The following is a 25,884-nucleotide window of genomic DNA, read 5'->3' on the forward strand; positions in this document are numbered from 1 at the left end:
CAATTAATCCCCCTCGTCTGGATTAATTGTTCTGGGCTGCTCTGTGTGAGAGGAGCGGCCGAGCAAGAGCACAGGAGATGGCTCAGGAGGGAAGGACTCAGGAAAAACCTGGGATTTCAGGAAGGAAGAACTCTGGGATTTCACTCAGGAAAGAACTCTGGGATTTCACTCAGGAAAACTGGGATTTCATGGAGGAAAAACTGGGATTTCATGAAGGAAGAACTCTGGGATTTCACTCAGGAAAGAATCTCTGGGATTTCATTCAGGAAATCTCTGGGATTTCATTCAGGAAAAACTCTGGGATTTCACTCAGGAAAGAACTCTGGGATTTCACTCAGGAAAAAAATTTTGGGATTTCATTCAGGAAAGAATCTGGGATATCACTCAGGAAAGACTGGGACTTCACTCAGGAAAGAACTCTGGGATTTCATTAAGGAAAAACCGGGATTTCATTAAGGAAAAACTGGGATTTCACTCAGGAAAAAATCTTGGATTTCACTCAGGAAAAACTGGGATTTCACTCAGGAAAAAACTTTGGGATTTCATTCAGGAAAGAACTCTGGGATTTCATTAAGGAAAAACTCTGGGATTTCATTCAGGAAAGAACTCTGGGATTTCATTCAGGAAAGACTCTGGGATTTCACTCAGGGAAGACTCTGGGATTTCACTCAGGAAAGAATCTGGGCTTTCACTCAGGAAAGACTCTGGGATTTCACTCAGGAAAACTTCCCCAGGTAAGCACAGCCCCACCTCCGTGTGTGTGCACACCCCAGGCTAAACCTGCTCCGAATCCAAAACCAAGAGCCAACAAACCCAGCAGGCAGGAACATTCCCCAGCCACCCCTCCAGTTCTGAGCAGCTCTTTGAGCGGCTGAGGTAACAAATCTCCTGCCCAGTCTTTAACCCCAATTACCAGCTGCTCGTGCCCATCCATAATTGTCCTCCCTGAGAGCTCTTTCTGTGAGGACGTGCCTGATGGATTGAGCAGTGCTGCCTCTGCACAGCTCCAGCGTGATGGATTATTTGCAGGTTCCACTTTCCTGTATTTCCAGGCATTGACAGTCCTAGAAAGGCTGGTCTGGGACAGAGACTAAAAACTAAATGGAAAAAACATGTATTTATTGAAAGGCCACACCTCGGGCAGGGCCAGAGCCTGAACCCAAGGTGGGTCCTGGTCAGGAGTTTTTACACTTTTATAAGTTTTGGTTCACCCACAGTTGGGTTCAGTTGTCCAATTACAGCTGCAGGTGATTTAGTCTCAGCTTGCCCCCTTCCCTTCCCTGCTCTTTGTGCTTTTTGGGTAAGGTTATCCTTGGCTCTCCAGCTGGGAAGGGATTGTTTGTCCAGCTACCCTGTGGGGAGAACCTCCTAACAGCCAGTGTGAGGTTTCAGAGTAGCACACCAGGCAGCAGAGAATCTGAGAAAAGGAACAGCTACAGCCCAAGGCATCACCGTATTTTCTCAGCTGTGTTGAACACTGCTCTCCCTGCCTTGAGCAGATCCTGGCTTTCAGCTGGTTCATTCCTTTTGTTTCCATGTTTTCTCAGGTCTCCTGAACTCTTCTCTCCCTTTTGTTTCCACATTTTCCCAGTCATCCTGAACCCCACTCTCCATTGAGCAGATCCTGGCTTTCAGCTGGTTCATTCCTTTTGATCCCACATTTTCTCAGGTATCCTGAACTCTTCTCTCCCTTTTGTTTCCAAGTTTTCTCAGTTATCCTGAACTCTACTCTCCCTTGAGCAGATCCCGGCTTTCAGCTGGTTCATTCCTTTTGTTTCCACTTTTTTTTTCAGTCATCCTGAGCTCTGCTCTCCTGCCTTGGCCTCCCAGGCTGTGATGTGACAGGGCCAGCCGGGAGAGGCCAGGCCACTTTGATCTGCTGGTTAGTGAGCTGCTGCTCAGCAGCCTTGCAGCGCTCTGTGCTCTGCAGAGCCAGGCTGAGCCAGCTCTCAGGGTGTCCCTTGGTGTCACCCTGTCACTCCAGTGGAAGGGATTTGCTGTGCTCTGGCATCGGGAAGGGCTGGGCCAAACCTCCTGCAGTGCCTGAGCTCACTCGGACCTCAGGGGCTCCATCGGGGCCATCCCACATTGTGAGGATGCTTTATGTGAGGCTTTCCCAGGAATGCTGCACGTCCCAAAGCAGCTGTGACCCGGGAGCAGCTCTGCTCTCATTCCCTGGACTGGATTTTGGTGTCGTTCCTTTACCCTGCTGCTACCAGGAGCAGCTCTGGTGTCATTCCCGGCTGAGGATTTTGGTATTTTGGCATTCCTTTATCCTGCTGATCCTGGGGGCAGATCTGTTGTCATTCCCTGCTGAGGATTTTGGTGTTCATTCCTTTATCCTGCTGATCCTGGGGGCAGCTCTGCTCTCATTCCCTGGACTGGATTTTGGTGTTTGTTCCTTTATCCTGCTGGTGCTGGAGGCACAGAAACTGCACTGAGGGTAAATATTCTGTGAAAATCACAGAATCAGTCACAGAATCAATGTCAGAATCACAGAATCAGTCACAGGCAGAGCTGAGGCCATTGTCCCTGCCTTGGGAACAGCCTGGCAGAGCCTCCTGTGCTGAAATCCTGCTGAAATCAGGGTGAAATCCTGCTGAAATCAGGGTGAAATCCGGCTGAAATCCGGCTGAAATCCGGCTGAAATCCAGCTGAAATCCAGCTGAAATCCTGCTGAAATGAGGCTGAAATCCTGCTGAAATGAGGCTGAAATCCCGCTGAAATCCTGCTGAAATCCTGCTGAAATCCTGCTGAAATCCTGCTGAAATCCTTCTGAACTAAATAGGGAAGTGCAGGGCAATATTCCCCTCCTGCAGCACCAGGCAAAGGGCAAGAGGAAATGCTGAATTTCCAGTAATTCTGTGGAGCTGCCAGAGAGGAACAGGCTGCAGGGCAGCTGCTCAGAGAGACAGGAAATCAGATCAATTCACGAAATATCTCATGGAAATTCCTGCGCCGCAATTGCAGCTGCAGAAGCTCTTTCGTGGCCACGCTCTGACATCAAACACTGGAATAAAGAGCTGGGGGATGGATTCTGCTCTGCCTGTGGTTTTGTCAGAGTGCAGGGCAGGTCCCTCTGGATTTCTGAATAAATCTGGGCTCTTGAGGAGCCTTCTGAGCGCTGGGCTCCAAAGCAGGATTTCTCTGCAGCCTTGGCTTTCTTGGAGGATTAATTCACTTAATCATAACTGTTTTCTGCAAGCATTTTAATCAGCTGCTAATCCTCATCTCTCCCTTCACATTAGCTAATTAAATCAAGTTATTATTTTTAAGTGTTCCCTCAAAGCCAATATGGAAATGGGGGAGGAGGTGTGTGCCATGTCCTGGAGAGGATCCTGCTCTTTTGGGGTCTTTTGGTGGCTTTTATTTAACATTCCTGTGGCAGCTTAGGAAACACCCTCTTCTTCATGTTGTACAAGGAGCCACTTCTGTGTTCTTGCTTTTATTCTTCGAGACAGATCATAAAATTAAATTAATTAATAAAATAAAATGAATCCTTTGGTGGTGCCCAAAATCCTCAGAAAGGAAATTATCTTAATTTCTGCACAGTCTGGGACCCCTAGGGGCTGTGGGCACCTGGGCACTGCCCAGGGCTGATAAACCAAATTATCTTTTCATTTCTGCACACCCTGCAAACCCTGGGGGCACCCAGACACTGCTCAGGGGATCATAATGGAAATGATATTTTCATTTCTTCACACCCTGCAAACCCTGGGGGCTGTGGGCGTCCAGGTACTGCCCAAAATCCTCATAAAGGAAATTATCTTTTCATTTCTGCGCACCCTGGGACCCCTGAGGGCACCCGGGCACTGCCCAGGGCTCAGAAAGGAAATCCACAACAGCTGGGGCAAAGCAAGATGAGACAAAGCTGCAGTTCTTTAAAGCAGGATGGAGCCAGGGATTTAAAAATGGCTGGAATTCTGGAATGCAGCTAATATTGGGAGTTAATGTACATGCAGTCATTGCTGTCCCAGGTTTTAATAGCTTATTATTAAATATTATCTAATTATCACATTAAACAGTGAGGAAATAGTGAAATAATGACATTAATTGACTTCAGCTTCCCATTGCCTTCGGCCAGGTCTGGATGCTCCCTCCCTGCTCTTCCCCTCACCCTGGACACTCCTGGAATCCTTGGTCATTGTGGTTTTTCCAAGAAATTAGATTTTTTTTCTGGTTCTGTCCCGTTTCTCCCCCATGTTTTCCCCATTTCCCACGTGCAGGGATATTTGGGCTGGCACTCTGAGCTGTGCAGGAACAGCTGGAAAATCTCCTTGGTGACATTTCTGCAGAGGGAAAAACACAAATCTGGCAGGAAGTGACACTCAGAAGCACCAGCTCATCCTGGCTGCTCCCCCACGGCATGGCCTGGGGCAAATCTGGCATTTGGGAACAGGAGACCTCTCCCGTTGGCTTTATTCCTATTTTCTCCCTATGTTCTCTCTATGGCTTTATTCCTATTTTCTCCCTAAATTCTCCCTATGGGTTTATTCACATTTTCTCTCTATGGCTTTATTCCTAAATTCTCTCTATGGGTTTATTCCTGTATTATCCCAATACTCTCTCTGTTGTGTTTATTCCTAAATTCTCCCAATGGGCTTATTCCTATAGTCTCCCTATAGTCTCCCTGTTGTTTATTCCTATTTTCTCCCTGTATTCTCCCTGTCTTTATTCCCATATTCTTCTTAAATTCTCCTCATGGCTTTATTCCTATATTCTCCCTAAATTCTCCCTATGGGTTTATTCCTGTATTTTCCCAATATTCTCTCTATTGTGTTTATCCTTATTTTCTCCCTATATTCTCCTTATGAATTTATTCCTAAACTCTCCCTATGGGTTTATTCCCATATTCTCCCTATATTCTCCCCATGAGTTTATTCCTATTTTCTCCCAATATTCTCTCTGTTGTTTTCATGCCTATATTCTCCCTAAATTCTCCCTATTGGCTTTATTCCTATATTCTCCCTATGGCTATATTCCTGTATTCTCCCTGTTGTTTTTATTCCTATTTTCTCCCTATTTTCTCCCTATGGGTTTATTCCCATATTCTCCCTAAATTCTCCCTATTGGCTTTATTCCTATATTCTCCCTATGTTCTCCCTATGGGTTTATTCCCATATTCTCCCTATTTTCTCCCTATGGGTTTATTCCTATTTTCTCCCTATATTCTCCCTATGGCTTTATTCGTATTTCCTCCCTCTATTCTCCCTGTTGTGTTTATTCCTATTTTCTCCCTATATTCTCCCTATGAATTTATTCCTAAAATCTCCCTATGGGTTTATTCCTATTTTCTCCCTATATTCTCCCTGTTGTGTTTATTTCTGTATTCTCCCTATATTTTCCCTATGGGTTTATTCCTATTTTCTCCCAATATTCTCTCTGTTGTGTTTATTCCTATATTCTCCCTAAATTCTCCCTATGGCTATATTCCTATATTCTCCCTGTTGTTTTTATTCCTATATTCTCCCTATGTTCTCCCTATGGGTTTATTCCCATATTCTCCCTATTTTCTCCCTATGGGATTATTCCTATTTTCTCCCTATATTCTCCCTGTTGTGTTTATTTCTGTATTCTCCCTATATTTTCCCTATGGGTTTATTCCTATTTTCTCCCAATATTCTCTCTGTTGTGTTTATTCCTATATTCTCCCTAAATTCTCCCTATGGCTATATTCCTATATTCTCCCTGTTGTTTTTATTCCTATATTCTCCCTGTTTTCTCCCTATGGCTTTATTCCTATTTTCTCCCTATGGGTTTATCACCAGCCCCAAAGGGAACCTGCAGCTCCTGGCGTTGCCTCTCCTCAGCCAGGACTGGCAGAGCTGGTGCTGCTTAAGGATTTTGAGATCAATTTTACCTCTGGGAAATCTCCAGGTATTTCATTACATTTCTGGAATAATTGTCCTCCCCTTTTGCTCATTTTTAGGGGGGAAGATAACACCTCTCTTTCATTAATGAGCCTTTTTGAATCTGAATTATTGAAACACGTGGCGAGGTCCCAGCTCATCCTGCTGCAATATGGGCAGCCCTATACTGAGCTGAGGACACTTCTAAATGAGATTTAATAATATAGCAGGACATTTAGCATATATTAATTAAATATCAGCAGATGGTGAGGAGAGCCCTTGCTGGGAGTGAGTTCAGAGGAATGGAAGTGCCACGTAATTACCCAAACCTGCAGAAACAATGGAGGTGAAATTACTTTTTTATTAACACATTACACTGGTGTGCAATGCCCAGGAATTTAATTACTGCCCAGCTCCAGTTCTGGGCCGTGGCAAGGTTCAGGTGGAAAAGGGTTTGGAATCCCATCTCCTCCAGGAGAGCAGCTCTGGCAGCCCCAAGAGCCTGGAATAAAAGCTGGGCTTGAGTTTGGGAGTAAGGTTCTGCACTCACGGAGTGAACCTGAAAATTGGTGTGAAATCTGGAAATTTCTGAGTGCCACCAGCACAGAAATGTGAAATCTGGACATTTGTGGGTGCCATCACCATGGAAATTTGAAATCTGAAAATTTCTGAGTGCCTCACCATGGAAATGTGAAATCTGGACATTTCTGAGTGCATCAGCACAGAAATTTGAAATCTGGAAATTTCGGAGTGCCTCACCATGGAAATATGAAATCTGGAAATTTCTGAGTGCATCAGCACAGAAATCCCTGCTGGCACCGTGATGGCAGCCACACATTTGGAGTTCTGCCAGGCCAAAGAGGGATTTTTGTCCTTCATCCACGCCCAGGTGTCCCCAAGCCTCACCCTCTGCATGTCCTCCAAGCCCTTCCTGGGTGTTCCACCTTAGGCTGAGCCACCACCATCTCCTTAGGATTAAAATCCAGCTCTTACAAGGATTGGCATAAAACCCCTGGAGGCCTGGCAGGATTTGGGGGTTCCAGCCCATAAAACCTCTGGAGGCATGGCAGGATTTGGGGGTTCCAGCCCATAAACCCCTTTGAGGCCTGGCAGGATTTGGGGGTTCCATCCAGGATTTGGGGGTTCCACTCCATAAAACCCTTGGAGGCCTGGCAGGATTTGGGGGTTCCAGCCAGGATTTGGGGTTCCAGCCCATAAAACCCCTGGAGGCCAGGCAGGATTTGGGGCTCCAGCCCACAAAACCCCTGGAGACCTGGCAGGATTTGGGGGTTCCAGCCCATTTTCCAGCCCAGAGCTGAAGGGAGAGTCTGAGCACCAGAGCTTCCCTGTCAGGCACCTCGTGAAGGTTTTGGGGGCTGCTCCTCCTGCAGGGTGAGGTGGGAGCACTCAGGATCGCAGCAGCTGGCTGAGCTGCCTCCCCTGAGACAGCAGTGCTTACCCAAAAATAAATTCAACCCTTAATCCTGCGGACCTTTTTCCCTGCAAAACCCTCATTTGTGCCTTTTTCCAGGGCAAAGCAATGTTTAGTGGCAGAAGCAGCTCTGTTAACTTATGTTGGTGGAGTCCCTGTTATATTCAACCTGACATAAAATGCCAAGAAATGGCCAAGAATGACATTTAAATGCATGGAATCGACAGCCCTACCTCTAGGTGTGGGTTTGCTGCAGCTTTTTTTCCCCTAAATAATAATGTAAAGCTACATTTGGCATCCAGTTCTGCTACCTTAAAGTACCTTGTTTGACATTTTACTGTGATGAGTGAACCTTTAACAAGGTCATTAGCTTTGAAGGATTTTTCTCCTGGGGCTGTGGCAAGCAGTTTATTCTAAATAGCCAGGAAGAGAGAATAAAATATAAATAAAAATAACACCGTGTAACTGTGAAAGATTTCATTTGTAAAGAACATAAAGTGGAAGTCTCCACGAAATAATCCAGCCCTTCAAGAAGCCAGCAGTCATTGAAATGAATAAATCCAGGCCCAGCAGAATAGCTCCATAAAAATAACAACAAACTCCTGGGGGTTTATGGGGCAGGAGGGGAGCTGGGGCAGCTCTGGGCTGTGAACATTCCCAGAATTGCCACTCAGCTGCAGAGGGAACGGGAGCAGGGTGCCAACAGCACTGCAAATGGGCAGAGTCTCACTTCAAAAGGGAACAGGGTGAGATCCCAATCCGTTTTTTTCCTGAATTTCTGCGCTGTGAGAAGGCAAAGCCCGGGAGCTGCGAGCTCAGAGCTCCCAATTCCCCAGGGCTGCTTTGATTATTGAGCAGGGAGGGGCCCAGGTGCCTGCAGGGGGGTCTGATGCTGTGTGCCACCAAAGGGTTAAAATGAAAATGTCCATGAGCAATCCCGGGGGAATAATGGGGGAATGTGGCCATCCTGCCTGGCTGGGCCTGTGCTGCTCTACCCTTGTAAATGGGCCCCCAGCAAGGTAAAAATTGGTATATACCAATATTATATTGGTAATCATATTGGCATAGTTTATGTACATATATATTAAAAATTTCTATTTCTATTTAGTTTTAGATATAGTTATATATAAAATATTATTATACCAATATTATTATACTATAATATACTAGACCAATATTATATTGGTAATAATACTGGTATTGGTATATTTATATTTAGTTTTATGTTTCATTTTATATTTATATTTAGTATATTTATATTTATATTTAGTTTTATATTTAGTTATATATATATTTATTTATTTATATAGTTATATATAAAGTAATATTATACTAATATTATTATACTATAATATACTAGACCAATATTATATTGGTAATAATACTGGTATTGGTATATTTATATTTAGTTTTATGTTTCATTTTATATTTATATTTAGTATATTTATATTTATATTTAGTTTTATATTTAGTTATATATATATTTATTTATTTATATAGTTATATATAAAGTAATATTATACTAATATTATTATACTATAATATACTAGACCAATATTATATTGGTAATAATACTGGTATTGGTATATTTATATTTAGTTTTATGTTTCATTTTATATTTATATTTAGTATATTTATATTTATATTTAGTTTTATATTTAGTTATATATATATTTATTTATTTATATAGTTATATATAAAGTAATATTATACTAATATTATTATACTATAATATACTAGACCAATATTATATTGGTAATAATATTGGTATCGTTATATATGTATTTTATATATATATAGAGAGAGTTTTTCATATCTATCTATATATTTTTAATATATAAATAAATAAGATTACACCAATATTATTATACTATAATATACCAGACCAGTATTATTGGTAACAATATTGGTCCTTTGATTAAAACACCACTGGTTAATTAGGAAACCCCCAGGATAACCCAGGCAGAGCAGGATTTCCATTTCCCCCGAGGCGCTGGCACGGCTCCTGTGTGTGTCTGCCCTTCCAGGACCTGCCAGGCACTGACAGCTGAGTGCCACGGAGCAGGGAAACGCTCCCAGATCGTGCTGGAGATGTCTTTGTCAGCTCCCACCAGCCCGGAGCGCAGCCGAAGCAGAGCACAGCTAATTGGCTGCTATCTCATTAATTGCACTATTTAGTCACTCATTATCAATGAGAAGGAATGCTCAGATATTTATTTGCTGCCTATAGCAGGGGGAACATCTCCTAGTTAATGCACAAAAATGTTTCCTCTTATCTCTCGTCTCACCAGGGATTTGTTTAACCAAGGCTCCGGCTGATACCAGCAGGCTTTTAAATTGAAAAACTGCAATTCACTCCCGCCACAACTTTGATACAAGTCTTATCAGCAGGAGGAGGTGACAAAAACGTATCTCTTCTCCAAGACAGAGGAAGGATTAGCTGAGCAGCCAGGGAGAGCTGGCTTGGTGTCTGGGGAGGGAGGAGAACGGCAGCAAAGCTCTGTCCTTCACTGGGACAAAGGGCTGCTGCTGGGCCTGGCTTTGCTAAACCGGGCTGCTGCTGGGCCTGGCTTGGCTAAACTGGGCTCTGCTGGGCCTGGCTTTGCTAAGGCAGGCTGCTGCTGGGCCTGGCTTGGCTAAACTGGGCTGCTGCTGGGCCTGGCTTGGCTAAGCCAGGCTGCTGCTGGGCCTGGCTTTGCTAAGGCAGGCTGCTGCTGGGCCTGGCTTGGCTAAGGTGGGCTGCTGCTGGGCCTGGCTTTGCTAAGGCGGGCTCTGCTGGGCCTGGCTTGGCTAAGCTGGGCTCTGCTGGGCCTGGCTTGGCTAAGCTGGGCTCTGCTGGGCCTGGCTTGGCTAAACTAGGCCGCTGCTGGGCCTGGCTTGGCTAAGCCAGGCTGCTGCTGGGCCTGGCTTTGCAAATCCAGGCACCCTTGGGCTCCTCCTCAGGCTGATATCATTGCCCAGGTGCTCAGGGGGTCAAAGGTGTGAAATAATGAGATAATGGAGGAGATTTGGGGATTTGCTGTGCAGAGCCACCCCTGGAGTGTCCTGAGCAGCCCCTCCGTCCCCAGGAATCAGGCACAGGAGTCCCCAAAAAATTGATTTGGTTTCTTTGACCATAATCCCCCTCAGGTCACCAGTGGTTTTAAGGGGAGGAAATTGGGAGGAGGAACAAAGCCTGTGTCTGCTTTTTGATGGAGCTCCAGGCCCAATCAAGCCTAATTAAAGCCCTCTGTTGCTCTCCCAGAGTTCTCCTCCAGGCCTGGGGGTCCAGACTCGTGATTTAATCATTCCAGGGATCGATGGGGGGGATTTATGATTCAGCTGGGCAGAAACTTGGCAGAATGATAATATGAAATGCTCTCTGATAATCGATATGGGATGGGAAAGGGCTTGAAAGTGCAAAACTCTCCAGATCTGCTACAAGCAGCTGAATTTAGCAGCTTTTCAAAGGGATGGTGGTAAATACTGGAATAAAAAATAAAAAAAAAGAAGCTCAGAACATGAGTTGATATCTAAGATCGCTCAAGTCTGAACTATCTTCACATTATGTGGAGGTTTCAACTTAATTCCAGCCCCAAGGTGTTCCACAGGGTGTAACATTTCTGTGCCCTTGGACAGCAAACAGTAAATTCAGGCTCTTAATTACCCAGACAGCCTTTGAGTATGGAGGGAAATTTATGGGAGATCTCAATTTCCCACTTTAAATTCCACGCTCGCACTTAGCCTGGAGTAGAATTATTCCCCAGCATGGAATGGCTTCAATCCATCCCAACCTGGATCACTTCTGCTCTGCTTCAAGGGAAGAGTGTCACCCTGGTTCTTGGAGTTCTTCTCAGCCGTCTGATGTTTACATTCTTGTAATGAACTTGCTCACAGAATTTATGTAAATAATTCATTGTTTTGCATTCTTTTCTGGAGGAAGAGAAACTTGAAGAACTGTTAGTGTGAAAAATGCGTATTTTGTGATTGGCTTTTCGCAAATATTAAAATGAATATCATATGTGTTATGTTAGAAAGTTATGCTGTATTAATTTTCTTAAGTAGTGTGTTAAATATAGTTTAAGGTTATAACATAATGTTAAAATAGAAGCTATGCTATGTAGGATACTTTTTTTTAAAGAAAGGACTTACACCGAGATAGCAGCCACAGGACACCTAAATCTTTCAGAGAAAAATAATTTATTGCCCCATTATCAGAAGAAATGAACTTCTTCCCGCCTCCTCAGCCCTGAAGACACCGTCAGGATTCAGAGGAAGAAGCTGATACTGACCAGACAGAATCCTTTATTTGAATGGAATTTATGCATCATGCATGAGGTGTATGAATATGCAACGGGGTGTTGCTTTTAAGGGTTAATCCTCTGTTCACGTGGGTCCATTTTCAGGCTTATTTTGCCCAAAAAAGGTACCCGGACTGTCTGCAACTCTTTGTTTTTATTGTCTCGTATTGTCCTTATCTCAATTGTTCAACTTTTCATTACTCTAATTATATCACTATCTTTATAACCATTTTATTACTATTAAACTTTTAAAATCCTAAAAACAAGTGATTGATATTACTGTTACTATCACTATAATTGTTATGGTATTACTATTACTATTATTGTATTACTGTTAGTATTATAATTATTGTTCTATTACTATTACTATTATTATCATTAGTAATGCTATTACTATTATTATTATCATAATAGTACTATTAGTATAACAACAACAGTAATAGTAATATTATGATGATAATAATAGCTATTATTCATATAATAGTAAAGTTACAGTAGTAATTATATAAAAATAGTAATAATAATAAATAATAGTAATTATATAAATATTATAATAGTAATTATTAATTTTCCTATTTACTGCCAGGCTTTCAACAGCTGTTCCTGTTGAAGATAATCTGTTGATAATCAGCTTATAATAATGATAATGATTAGAAAATCATGATTATTAATGCTAAAAGCCCCTGGTCTCTGCAGCCTTCCCTCTGTGTCTGGAGCTCTGTGCTGGGGCAGCAGGAAGGAGCTGCCTCCTTCGCCCTGGGGGATTTCAGTTCCCTGCCCTGGGTCCTGCTCTCCCATCGCCCTTCTGTGACTTCCTGCAGAGGGAAATGGAGAATGTTTGCTGCTCCTCCTGCAGCTCCCAGCACAGCCATCCAAAGCACTGAACAACAAATCAGTTTAGCAGGAGCTGCCAGAGACACGAAAGCGTCCCAAATTTTTGTGCCTGGAGCTCAGGCCCTGCCCTCAGCACCCAGCCCCGCCTGGTCCTGCTTCGGGCAGGGATTGGAACAGAGGCACGTCTGGTGCTGGGGCTGGGTTTATCAGAGGGGTTGGTGAATTCCTGGTGTCAGGGCTGAGTTTATCAGATAATCTGTTGATAATCAGCTTATAATAATGATAATGATTAAAAAATCATGATTATTAATGCTAAAAGGGGGGCTGGTGAATTCCTGGTGTCAGGGCTGACTTTATCAGCTCTGAACTGCTGAAATTTTGGTCTTGGGGCTGAGATTATCAGATGGGGCTGGTGAAGTTTTGGTGTCAGGACTGAGTTTATCAGCTCTGAACTGCTGAAATTTTGGTGTTGGGGCTGAGTTTATCAGATCAGAGCTGGTGAATTCCTGTCAGCTGGTGTCAGGACTGAGTTTATCAGCTCTGAGCTGCTGAAGTTTTGGTGTCAGGGCTGGGTTTGTCTGCTCTGGGCTGGTAAATTCCTGGTGTCAGGACTAAGTTTATCAGATGGGGCTGGTGAAGTTTGGGGTCAGGACTGAGTTTATCAGCTCTGAGCTGCTGAAGTTTTGGTGTCAGGGCTGGGTTTGTCTGCTCTGGGCTGGTAAATTCCTGGTGTCAGGGCTGAGTTTATCAGATCAGAGCTGGTGAAGTTTTGGTGCTGGGGCTGAGTTTATCAGATGGGAATTGGTAAATTCCTGGTGTCAGGACTGAGATTATCACATCAGAGCTGGTGAATTCCTGGTGTTGGGGCTGAGTTTATCAGCTCAGAGCTGCTGAAGTTTTGCTGTTGGGGCTGAGTTTATCAGACGGTGAATAGAAATTGAAGCTGGTAAATTCCTGGTGTCAGGACTAAGTTTATCAGATGGGGCTGGTGAAGTTTTGGTGTCAGGGCTGAGTTTATCAGCTCTGATCTGCTGAAATTTTGGTGTCAGGGCTGGGTTTGTCTGATCTGGGCTGGTAAATTCCTGGTGTCAGGGCTGAGTTTATCAGCTCTGATCTGCTGAAATTTTGGTGTCAGGGCTGGGTTTGTCTGATCTGGGCTGGTAAATTCCTGGTGTCAGGGCTGAGTTTATCAGCTCTGATCTGCTGAAATTTTGGTGTCAGGGCTGGGTTTGTCTGATCTGGGCTGGTAAATTCCTGGTGTCAGGGCTGAGTTTATCAGCTCTGATCTGCTGAAATTTTGGTGTCAGGGCTGGGTTTGTCTGATCTGGGCTGGTAAATTCCTGGTGTCAGGGCTGAGTTTGTCAGCTCTGGGCTGGTGAATTCCTGGTGTCAGGGCTGATTTTATCAGATGGGAGCTGGTGAAGTTTTGGTGTCGGGGCTGGGTTTTCCTGAGCTGCAGCCAGCACTGAGTGTGAGCTCAGTGGAGCCTCCCTGATCTGTCCTGACAGCAGCAATGTGCCCACACCTGGCTGGGTTTAACCCCTGTGCTGGTGTGCCCTGCTCCTGGGGACAGCTCTGGCTCTGGGGACAGCCCTGTCACAGGAATTGTCAGATGAATCCCTGATTTTAGTCCAGCAGACACTTCCCAGCCCTGTGGAGGACCCTTGGAGAGCTGGAAACCATTTTATTATTATTAAACTTTTGCACATTCCCGTCAGCCTCCCGTGCTGAGCGGGCTACTTTAAATGAACAACAAATTCTCCTAATTGCTTTTTTGTTGGTTGTTTTTTTTTTTTTTTTTTTGTAGCTGGGGCAGTGATAAATTATTCTCCAACTTCACAGCTCCTTAAATTCGGCTTTGCAGCGCAGTTTACAAACCCAGAAAGTGTCGCCTGAGCAAATAGACAATGAAAGGGATGTTGTAAACTGCACTTGTGTGTAATTGCTGCCTGGGAAGTGTCCATGGGGGAGAGAAATCTTCCCTCATTCTTTCAGCTTTGACATTCAGAGTGCAAATATTTGCAAATCCTCCTCTTCCTTCCCTAATTATTTGTTTGTTTGCACTGGGAAGGATTGCAAGGTGAGAAGAGCTCGGAAAATCCCTCCCGTCACAGCGCTGGCTCTTCCAGACTTGTGGGGAAAACTTGGGGCATTCCAGCCTGTGGGATATCCAGGTTGGAATATCCCAAAAGCATTTTAGGATGTTGAGCTCTGTCTGTTTGGGATAGTTTGGGATTTTAGAGCTCAGTCTTGTGTTTTTGCTGTGTTCAACCCTCGGAACTCCCAGGCTGGAGCTGCTCTCTGGAGCCCTGAGGTGAGGCTGGCTGCTCCTGTCCCAGCTCTGACAGGAATTTGGAATGAAAAACGACAATTCCCAATAATCAGTGAAGCTCTCAGCCCTCCTGATGTCTCAGGTTTTACTTTTTATATTTTCACATTCTGCGCAGCTTTAGTTGTAGTTCTGAGCTCTCTTCACAGAGACAAAACAATTCCTTCTCTAGCTGGGGACCAAGGACAAATGTCCCAAATTTCAGGCCCAAAAAGTATTAAAAAAAGGTGAATTGAAGAGAGAAAAGCAAGCAGGATGAGACTTTGTAACCTAATGCTGTAATTGGACAATTAACTCCAATATGCAAATGAAGCAGAACTTATAAAAGTGACAGACCCCGTGAGTGGTTGAGCATTTTGGGATCATTTTGGTTCATCTTGGGTTCATTTTGGGACCATTTTGGTTCATTTTGAGACCATTTTGGTTCATCTTGGGTTCATTTTGGGACCATTTTGGTTCATTTTGGGACCATTTTGGTTCGTCTTGGGTTCCTTTTGGGACCATTTTGGTTCATCTTGGGTTCATTTTGGGACCATTTTGGTTCATTTTGAGACCATTTTGGTTCGTCTTGGGTTCATTTTGGGACCATTTTGGTTCATCTTGGGTTCATTTTGGGACCATTTTGGTTCATTTTGAGACCATTTTGGTTCATCTTGGGTTCATTTTGGGACCATTTTGGTTCATTTTGGGACCATTTTGGTTCATTTTGGGACCATTTTGGGACCATTTTGGTTCGTCTTGGGTTCCTTTTGGGACCATTTTGGTTCATCTTGGGTGCAGCCCTGGCTGGGCTCTTGTGCTGCCCAAGGTTGATCCACTGAGGAATTTTTTTATTGTGAATTCAGGGCTCTGCTCAGTTATTTTCCCAAGAAAGGAGTGAATTCCCACTTTTATTCTGGGCTCTGCTCAGTCATTTCCCTGAGCAAGGAGTCAATTCCCAGTTTTATTGGGAATTCAGGATTCTGCTCAGTCATTTCCCTCAGCAAGGAGTGCATTCCCAGCGTTTTATTGGGAATTCAGGGCTCTGCTCAGTCATTTCCCCAAGCAAGGAGTCAATTCCCAGTTTTATTGGGAATTTAGGGTCCTGCTCAGTCATTTCCCTCAGCAAGGAATCAATTCCCAGAGTTTTATTGGGAATTCAGGGCTCTGCTTGATCATTTCCCCAAGCAAGGAGTCAATTCCCACTTTTATTGGGAATTTAGGGTCCTGCTCAGTCATTTCCCTGAGCAAGGAGTGAATTCCCACTTTTACTGGGAATTCAGAGGTTTACAGTGAAGTTTTGATGGCTCCACACCCTTCCCTACAGAAGGAAAATCCCAACCAAGCACTCCTAAAACACTTTTAAATTTTTATTACTCTCATAGCTGGAATTTCCTGGCAAAAATCCCTGAAATGGCCAATTCCCCTTGGATCCCCCAGCCCATGGAGCACCCCCAGCAGCCAGGGTGAAATCAGAACAAACCCAGAGCTCCTGGATGTGCAATAAAATTAAAACCCAGCCCAGGAAGTCTCTCCTGCGGGCACAGAGTGGCAGGGCCGGTAATTTTATGAATTGTATCATTAATAAAATATATTTTATTCTATTTGATGCTGGCTTTGGAAGGTTCCTGTATGATTATTACATTTTTAAGCATTGGATTTTTAATTTTTTTTCCAAAGGCTTTACTGGAGGCTAAATTAAGATCTAATACAAAATTCAAAGAGGTTCTGCTGAAATGCCATTAAAATTTTAACTTTATGTTCTTTCAGGGGTTTAAAAGTTATGGAGGCAAAGCAGTACAAGGCAAGAGGAATTTAATGGGCAGAGTGTCCAAAAAAAAAAAGACAAATTTTCTGTTTTCTGAGAAGGATTTGGTGAAAGAAACTGCTGAGGGACGAGTCCTTGGCCCATGCCTGACTCCAAATGACACATAAATGTCTCCAGGCGTTCAGAGGCTCTCAGGATGGGTTTAATTCCCAATCCTCAGGTAGGGAAGCCTGGGGAGAGCATCCTGTGCAGGCTGTTGGGCAGCAGCATTCCCATTTATTCCCATTTAACACCTGTGCCAGCCACAGCTGGAATTCTGGCTGCAGAACTCCCTGGCACTGCTGGAATAAAAAAAAAAAAAAAGAGAAATATCACAGGCTGTCCTGCCTCCCCGCAGGGACTGCACAGGGCTTTTCATTTCAGTGATAGCTGCTGAAAAATTCATGGAGGAGCTTTTTGTGCTGCCTCGTGGAGCTTTGGAGGTGGCAGGGAAACATTCCCGGGCTCTGCCGGGAGTTTGGGTGAAGTCTCTCTGCTTTTAGCTCTCATTTAAGCAAAAAAAAAGCACTTTGGAGTGCCCTGGGTGGTGCTGTGCTGCTGGTTTGGGTTGGTTTGGGTTGGTTTGGGTTGATTTGGGTTGTTTGAGTTGGTTTGGGTTGGTTTGGGTTGGTTTGAGTTGGGTTGGTTTGGGTTGGTTTGAGTTGGTTTGGGTTGGTTTGAGTTGGTTTGGGTTGGTTTGAGTTGGTTTGGGGGGTGTTTATCCATTCCTGGTTTTTTGGAGGGGGGGAATGAGCACATCCAGGAAATCCCAGATAAGTGAGAGCAGTGGGAAGGGCAGGAAGGGAATTTTGGCAGACAGGGAAATAGGGATGTGCATCCATGCCCACACATTCCTGAATCCAGGGCTCCTCTGGCTCCATTTTAGAACTCAGGCAGAATTTCCCTCTCTCCTGCTCACTCTTCATGGATTTTGTCCTACTCATTCACACAACTGTTCCTTAAAAATCTCCCTGCCTTTGTTCTGACAGGGTTGAACATTCCCCAAGGGGGTTTCAGGCATTCATGTGGAAAAGGGAAAAAAAAAAATGTTCCTTGCTGCAGCAGGAATGACCCAAAACTCCTGCGTGCACTGCAGATCCTTGGGGTGCCTGGCCTGGTGTTAGCAGCTTTAATTGAATTGCTGCCACGAGATAATGGGCTGGCTCCTGGAGTCATTTTTAATTCTTTTGTTCTCATAACAACAAAATGGAACAGACAGAAATAAAATATTTTTGGAGAGAGGGAGTGGGAGGGGAGGGCACTGGGAAGTGGGCAGGGGGAACTGCTCTGGCCCCTTTGGGTTTATTCCTTTTGCAGCCTCACATCTGCATTCCTTGGGAAATTAAAACAAAAACCACATTTTTCTGGCACAAAATGCTCTGGTGCCGAAGGCAGCGTTGGATGAGCAAAGCCCTGAGTGCTGAGGCATCAAATAGAGGATTTTGCAATATATATATATATATATATGTGTTACATCATACATCCAATATAGACACAGATCCTAAAACTGAAATTCCTGAAGCTCCGAACTCATTTCCTGTCCCTCTCCCCGGTGACATTGAAGGGCTTCACTTTGTCCTGCCCTGCAGCTGGAGCTGAATGGATTTGTGAATCCTGAACCCGGGGTCAGGAGGGAATCACCCTTTCCAGACCTTGTCTTTTCTTGGCAAATCATCAGCAAAAATCCCTGGTTGGTGGTGGGTGAGGAGTTCCATCCATAGAAGAACAAAGGGGAAGGATCATTCCAGAGGATGAAAGTTTGACAAGGAAGTCTCACAGACATGGATGCTCAGCAGAAAGATTTTTTAATGTAGAATCTGAAGGAGGAATAGAGATGGAAGCAAGTTCTGATACAGAAGAAAAGAATTGCTGAGCCAGTCTTGCTGGCTAACCAAGGAGGAAAAGGGTTTGTTAGTTAGAAGGGGTTTTTATCACTTAGAGCAAAGGATAAACACACCTCAAACAAGATGTTTTTACCAAGCAGAAAGAAGCACAGGCAAACAAATCAGCAGATGTTGCAAGTAGAAAAAATGTCTCAGAATTTTCCACTGCAAGAAAACTGAAAAACAACTTCAGTGGCTGAGTTCGAGGGTGCCAGGACGAGGGAAGAGATGAGAATCTTGACTCCGTGTTTCAGCGGGCTTATTCATTATATTATTATATTATATTATATCAAAATGCTGTAACTAAAACTATACTAAAAATAATAGAAAGAAAAAATTTATCACTTGTGACATTGTCCCTGTCTGCTGTCCCACAGCCACCTGTGACAGCGCTCTGCTCTCACATCGTGAGCTCCCTGAGGAGGTTTTAAATGCTTCTATTTAAAAGAATTCAAAGGCTTTTTTAGAAGGCTTTATATTTAAAAGGTTTTATATTTATATTTATATTTCTTTATTATATATTTTTATAGTTTCTGTATAATATAATGTAAAATGATATGATATAATGTAATGTGATATATTATATTATTAATATATAATTAATATACTGTAATATAATATAATATAATATAATATAATATAATATAATATAATATAATATAAATATGTAATGTAATATAACATGTAATATAACATTATATATGGGAGGCTGGTTCCCTGCCTGGGCTGAGTGGATCCCCTGCATCTCCCGGGGGCCAGGGCTGGGGATGGATATTTTGGAGCCTGGAGGAAATGTCAGCCCCATCCCAAAGGGGAATCACTCCCTGCAGGGATCTGATCCCGCCTTTTCCTCCCCTTCACTCTTTAATTCCGGATTTTAGGCACTTCTCCCTGCAGGTGTCCCTGGAAATCCGGGCTCTGCAGGATCCGCTGCAGCCACAGGACTTGGGGGTGGAAGCTGCTGAGCTCCCCTGGGACTTTTGGGAAGAGGAGGAATGACTGAATATCCTGGCTAATTATCCTGAGGGAATTGCACTTGCAAAATCCTTCAAGCTGAAGGTGACTTGTTTTGTTTTGGAGCACGAGCAGAATTCTCTCCTTTCCATAGCAACTGGATTTTGACAGCAGAAATGTCGGGTGCTCGGGGAGACGTTCAGCTTTGGCTGAAGGTTTTTGACAGAAAAACGTGGTCGAAATGCAGGAGTTTCTTTATTGGTATTAAATAAAATTAGATATTACTTTGGGACAGCCTGAGAGAAAATTAGGAAATATTCTTTGTTGTATTTTCTGTGCAATACAGATTTAGGGGTGGGGGCAAAAGAACCCGAAGGAAATCGCTGGGAACAACAAAGAATGTGTGAAGCCAGGGACATTCACACCTTTTTGTGGTGCAGCTGCCACCGGCCAAGGAAATCCCTCCCAGTCCCTGTGAACTCTGCTGCCCCGTCTTGCAATATCACACTTATTTGGAGATGATTTGGAAACGAAGTGGTTGGAAAATGCAAGGGTTGGGAGTTCATCCTAAGTTTTTTTTTTAATTCTGTCTCCTACGTGATGGCTTAGGAGAAAATGCTGATAATGGGATGACAAAGTGAACCAAGTGCGCTGGTGAATTTGGGATTTGGGGGCAAATATCGTAGGGAAATACCCCTGTGGAGGGAGAAGAAACCCACAGCACCTCAGCAAACGCACAGCACCCGTATTCCTGAGTGTAAAACAAACCCACAGCACCTCAGCAAACCCACAGGGCCTCAATTCCTCAGTGTAAAACAGATCCACAACATCCCAATTCCTTCAGCTAAAACAATCCCACAACACCCCAATTCCTTCAGCTAAAACAATCCCACAACACCCCAATTCCTTCAGCTAAAACAAACCCACAGCATCTCAACAAACCCACAGCATCTCAATTCCTTCACGTAAAATCAACACACAGCACCTCAATTCTTCAGTTTAAAAATAACCTAAAGCACCTCAAATCCCTCAGCTAAAACAAACCCACAGCACCTCAATTCCTCAGTTCAAAGCAAACCCACAACACCTCAATTCCTCAGTTTAAAAAAAAAAAACCCAAAGCACCTCAAAGCCCTCAGCTAAAACAAACCCACAGCACCTTAATTCCTGAGTGTCAGACCCACAGCACCCTAATTCCTTCGGCTAAAACAAATCCAAAGCACCCCAATTCCTTCAGCTAAAACAAACCCACAGCATCTCAACAAACCCACAGCATCTCAATTCCTTCACGTAAAATCAACACACAGCACCTCAATTCTTCAGTTTAAAAAAACCCCAAAACACCTCAAATCCCTCATCTAAAACAGACCCACAACACCCCAATTCCTCAGTTCAAAGCAAACCCACAGCACCCCAATTCCTCAGGTAAAACAAACCCACAACACCCGAATTCTTCAGTTTCAAACAAACGCACAGCACCCCAATCCCTGAGTGTCAAACAGACCCAGAGCACCCCAGCTCCCTCCGGATCCTGGTTTGGGGCACTGGGATCCCCTCGGTGTCCCTGCTCTCCATCAATAGATGGAGCTGGCACCACACAGATCCTGGGAAGTCACTCCTGGGAGCCCACCGGGGCTCCTGCTGCCACCAGGATGAGGGAAGCACATCGAACAGAGCTGGCAGCCCTTTAAAACGGATCTGGAATTGTTATCCCACAAAAATGCGTATGGATGAGGAAGATAAGGGGTTTTTTAAGGACCAATTCATTAAGTTCTGATGAATTTCCATCTTATACCTGCTCCAGTGCTGGAGTTTATTGGGAGTAATGTTTTTATCAGCTGCCAACTCCCTTTGGTGACTTTTCTTTCATTATGGGGTTTTTTTGGGGGGTTTTTTGTGGTTTTTGTTTTTGTTTTTGTTTTTGTTTTTGGGTCTGGGAATGCATTTTAGGGAAGTTACTGATGACTCTGACATTTGCCCAGAAACTCTCTTTCTCACAGCTGCAGTTTGAAACCTATTTGGGGGTCTCAATTAACTCCTCCTTGTACAATTCTATTTTTTATTATGAATTTAACCACTATTACTGGTCGGAAACGTTACAAGTTCATTTGGAAGGGCTGAATTCCCAGAAATTTTGGGTTGTCTCTTCATCCCGGCGTGAGCAGGGGTGGGAGGGTTTTTTATTCTGCTGGTGGCTGTGAGGTCCCAGGAGCTGAGGTGGCTTTTGGGGGAGGACAGGAGCAGCAGCTCCTTCTGCTGCATCAGCTCTGGGCTGGTTACTGAGAAAGAAGGGTTGGTTTGGTGAAAAAAACACTGAAATGGGAGAAGCCTCGGGCTGCGACAGCTCTGCCTCACCTGGAGCTGCTGCGCTAAGCCCAGGAGCCACCCCGGGCAGTTTGGGATCCAGGATGGGATCAAGGCAAAGAAACCTGGCTGTGGCAATTCCCTGCCACGGGAATTATGTGCCAGGGGAGATCGTGAAACCAAAACTGGGAGAGGATGAAGCCTTTCCTGGGGAAACAGAGCTGGGATTGGGAAGGGGAGGCAGAGCTGGGGTTGGGAAGGGGAAGCAGAACTGGGTTTGGGAAAGGAAAGCGGAGCTGGGTTTGGGAAAGGAAAGCAGAGCTGGGTTTGGGTTTGGGTTTGGGTTTGGGTATGGGTTTGGGTTTGGGTTTGGTTTTGGGTTTGGGAAGCAGAGCTGGGTTTGGGAAGGGGAGGCAGAGCTGGGGTTGGGAAGGGGAAGCAGAGCTGGGTTTGTTTGGGAAAGGGAAGCAGAGCTGGGTTTGGGACGGGAAAGCAGAGCTGGGTTTGGGAAGAGAAAGGGAAGCAGAGCTGGGTCTGGGAAAGGGAAGCAGAGCTAGGTTTGGGAAAGGGAGGCAGAGCTGGGTTTGGGAAGAGAAAGGAAAGCAGATCTGGGTTGGGAAAGGGAGGCAGAGCTAGGTTTGGGAAAGGAAAGCAGAGCTGGCTTTGGGAAAGGGAGGCAGAGCTGGGTTTGGGAAGGGGAAGCAGAGCTGGGTTTGGGAAAGGGAAGCAGAGCTGAGTTTGGGAAGAGAAAGGGAAGCAGAGCTGGGTCTGGGAAAGGGAGGCAGAGCTGGGTTTGGGAAAGGGGAAGCAGAGCTGGCTTTGGGAAGAGAAAGGGAAGCAGAGCTGGGTTGGGAAAGGGAGGCAGAGCTGGCTTTGGGAAAGGGAGGCAGAGCTGGGTTTGGGAAAGCAAACACCGTCACTCTGCATTTTTAATGAACCATCCTGGCAGGCCCTCAGGAGCCATCATCCCCAGGAGTTAATTGATATTAAAGTTGGTGTTTCTCCTCTAATAAATTGCAGCAGAGAAGTGAAATTTTCCTAGGTGAGGCAGCAGCAGCAGCTCCTCCTTTTCTCTATGCGACCCGGGGAGAGGAAGGATCCCAGCGTGGTTTTCATCCTCTGCCCCCACAGGGAGCTATGGGGTTTGTTTGATACCATCCCCTTTGTTCTGGCAGGTAATCATGGGCTGGCCCGGATAGCATCACAAATCCGCTGCTTTCTGATAAGGGGATCTTTATCAGGGCTTCAGCAGCACCGGCCATTTCCAGGATGTGGCTTTAATTAAAATGACAATATGGGACAGCCAGGTGAGATTCCCCAGCCTGGCATCTCGGCAGCATCAGCCTGGAGAGGGACAGGGTAATAAATGGCTTTTATCTGGTGGAGGGAGAAGGCAGAGAAGGGTTCTGCTAACGCATTAATCAGCTGTTGCTGGATGGAACTTCACTTGGAAGTTGTAGGGGAAGGGAAGAACTCGTGAACTCTGCTGTTGGATCCCAAAAAGCCTAAAACCTAGAGCTGAAATGAACTGGGAGGCTAGAACTGAGCTGGTTTGGGACGGTTTGCACCTCTCCTTTTGGTCGTTAGTGATGGGAGCGTCAGGTTTTGTGATGCAGAACACAGGATTTTGGAGCACAGCATCCTCTGGGGCTGGGCTGGGACTGGCTGTGTTTTCACTGCAGAAACTGGGGCTGTAGGCAGCGCTCCCAGGGCTGCTTTGGAAAACAAAACGGGGCATTCCCGACTCACAGATTGGCACGTTGGTGATTCAGGGGTGAGGAAAGGCTGGATTTGCCCGGCTCTGAGAAAACAGCAGGAGGGGAGGGATCTGCTGGGCACTGCCCAGGGCATTGTGACACCTGGTGCCAGCCCTGCAGTGCTGGGGCTCAGGGGGGATCTCTGACCTCCGGCCTGCCCCAAATCTCCTTTGGCACCTTTGGATTTCCCACCTGGGAATCCCCAAATCCAGGGCAAGGCTCCTCATCTTCCTGTGGAACCAGGGCAGGGAGGGCGAGCCCGGCCTTATCAGCAGCACCAGGCTGCTTATCAAAAATCCCCCTCCCCTCCTGTCCCCACCCTCAGAGCCCCTCTGTGCCCGCTCCTGCTCCCCAAATTCCCGTGGATAAGAGCCCCCTGTGCCTCCCGTCCCATCAGGGAGCAGCAGGAGCTCACAGCCCTGGGGAGGGAGAAGGGCAGCAGGTGGAGAAGGAGGGTGGGGGGTTTAAAACCACACTGGACACAGCACCCTGTAGCTGTGATATTTTATTTAAAATCCTTTCCTAGGATTTCTCCCCTCCTGAGGAGCTGGGAACCCCAGGATAGAAACGTAAACAATAACTGTCTGCTGCTGTGGAATGCAACAGATGCATCTTCCATTGGTCCACGTGGATTGTTTTCAATTGATGACCAGTCACAGCCACCTGTGCCAACGCTGTGAGCAGTCACAGGGTTTTGTTATACATTCTATTCTATTGCTGTTCTTTGTAACCTTCTGATCTTTCTTTTCTCTCTGTTCTTTTAGTATAGTTTTAATGTAGTATTTTAGTATAATATTAACACAATAAACCAACCTTCTGAAGTGGAGTCAAGCCTCGTGTCTCCACACACAGAGTGTTTGCCTCAACAGCACGCAGCGCCACGGGGTTCTTGGTGAGGAGGTGTTGGTCATGGGCTGTGGGAGCTCAACACATCACTCTGAGTGTCCAGAGTCACCGCGAGAACCCTCGGGGGGCTCGGAAACCCTGGAATGTTGCCAAAAGTGTCTGGTGGCTTGACTTTGATCCACCTAAAGAGGAAAGATCTGCGTGTGAGGAAATGAAAAGTTCTAGGGTGTGAATAGTGTGTTTATGAGATGAAATATAGATTTTAGAAAATTAGGTACAGGGGGGTCATGAAGACAAGACGGAGGATTCAGGGCGTGGTCCTGGGTTCTTCTTTCTTCTTCATGTCTTCCATTTTGTGTGATGATGTTGGCACATTTGGATTGGTTCATGGTGAAGGTACACTTGTCTATAAGGGTGAAAAGTATTGGGAATTAAAGGCAAATATGATATACGTAATTTTCGCTATAAAAGACACAACCGTCCCGTGGCCGGGAGACAGTGCACTTGGCTGTCCTGCTGAACAGACCTCGGCTGGGCAGAGAGAAAATATTGTAGATAAGAATTAATAAACAAGATTGAAGACCGAAAACCTGAGAGTCCAGACTCATCCTTTGGAGCGCGGCCACCCAGAACCGCTTTTCCCAAATAACAGTGACAAATAACACAAATAACAACAAATAACACAAATAACAGCCAACCCCGACAACAGGCTGGGCTCCATGATCCGTTTGTGGCCGCAGCTCTCTTCACAGGGAGCAGCAGGCACAACTTCCCAAGGATTTTCCCTGGGAAGGCAGTGAGAAGCACAGAGAGAAGAAGAGAAAACAATTCTCTGTTCACTGCTCCTGTTTTCGCACACGCGGAATGCGTTACGGGGATTGTTTACCTGAAGTGATTTGTTAATTGGACACGAGTAAAAGTTGTTTTGAGCGGTGAGCCAGGCACTCAAAGCTGTGTCTGACTGCCTCAATCACAGTTTTTTCTTTAGTATTCTTTAGTATCTTTTTAGTGTGTAATTTACTATAGTATTAGTGTATTATACTATAGCTTAATAAAGCAACTGTTCAGCCTTCTGAATCACGGAGTCAGAGCACATTATTCCCCAGATTGGGATCCCCTTTCAACAACACTCATCCATCCTGGGATTCCGTGGGACCCCCTGAATTCCTCCCCAAGGCTCCCTCTGGGACGGGGCTGTGCAGCTCTCCAGGCAGGCGGGGAGCTCCGCACGAGCTCATTTCCCACTTTTGGAGCTCTCTTGCCTCTCCTCTGGGGCCCTTGCCAGCCTTTGAAGGCACAGAGGGAGCACTTCAAAGCAGGAGCTGCCCCCCAGCCAGTGCCCAAAGTTTTCCAGCACTAAGCATCTTCTAAATTGGAATTTCATTCTGTAACCTCCACAACGCAACCGCGGCGAGTTCTGTGAATATCCCAGAGAACAAGAGATGACAGTGGATGAAAAGGAATCAGCTGACTTAAGGGAAAATAATTACTTTTACTCAGCAAAGCTGAAGTTAATATTTTTGAAGCACTGAGTTGCCCGATAGAAACCTCCTCAGAGAAGTTTTTTCTGATTAATCTTAGCGTTTTTCCTTGCTTTACTTTGTTCCTTTGCGTGTATTTTGTATCTTTT

The sequence above is a fragment of the Onychostruthus taczanowskii genome, unplaced genomic scaffold (genome assembly GCF_017590055.1).
Source record: "Onychostruthus taczanowskii isolate IOZ18803 unplaced genomic scaffold, ASM1759005v1 scaffold84, whole genome shotgun sequence".
Taxonomy (NCBI): domain Eukaryota; kingdom Metazoa; phylum Chordata; class Aves; order Passeriformes; family Passeridae; genus Onychostruthus; species Onychostruthus taczanowskii.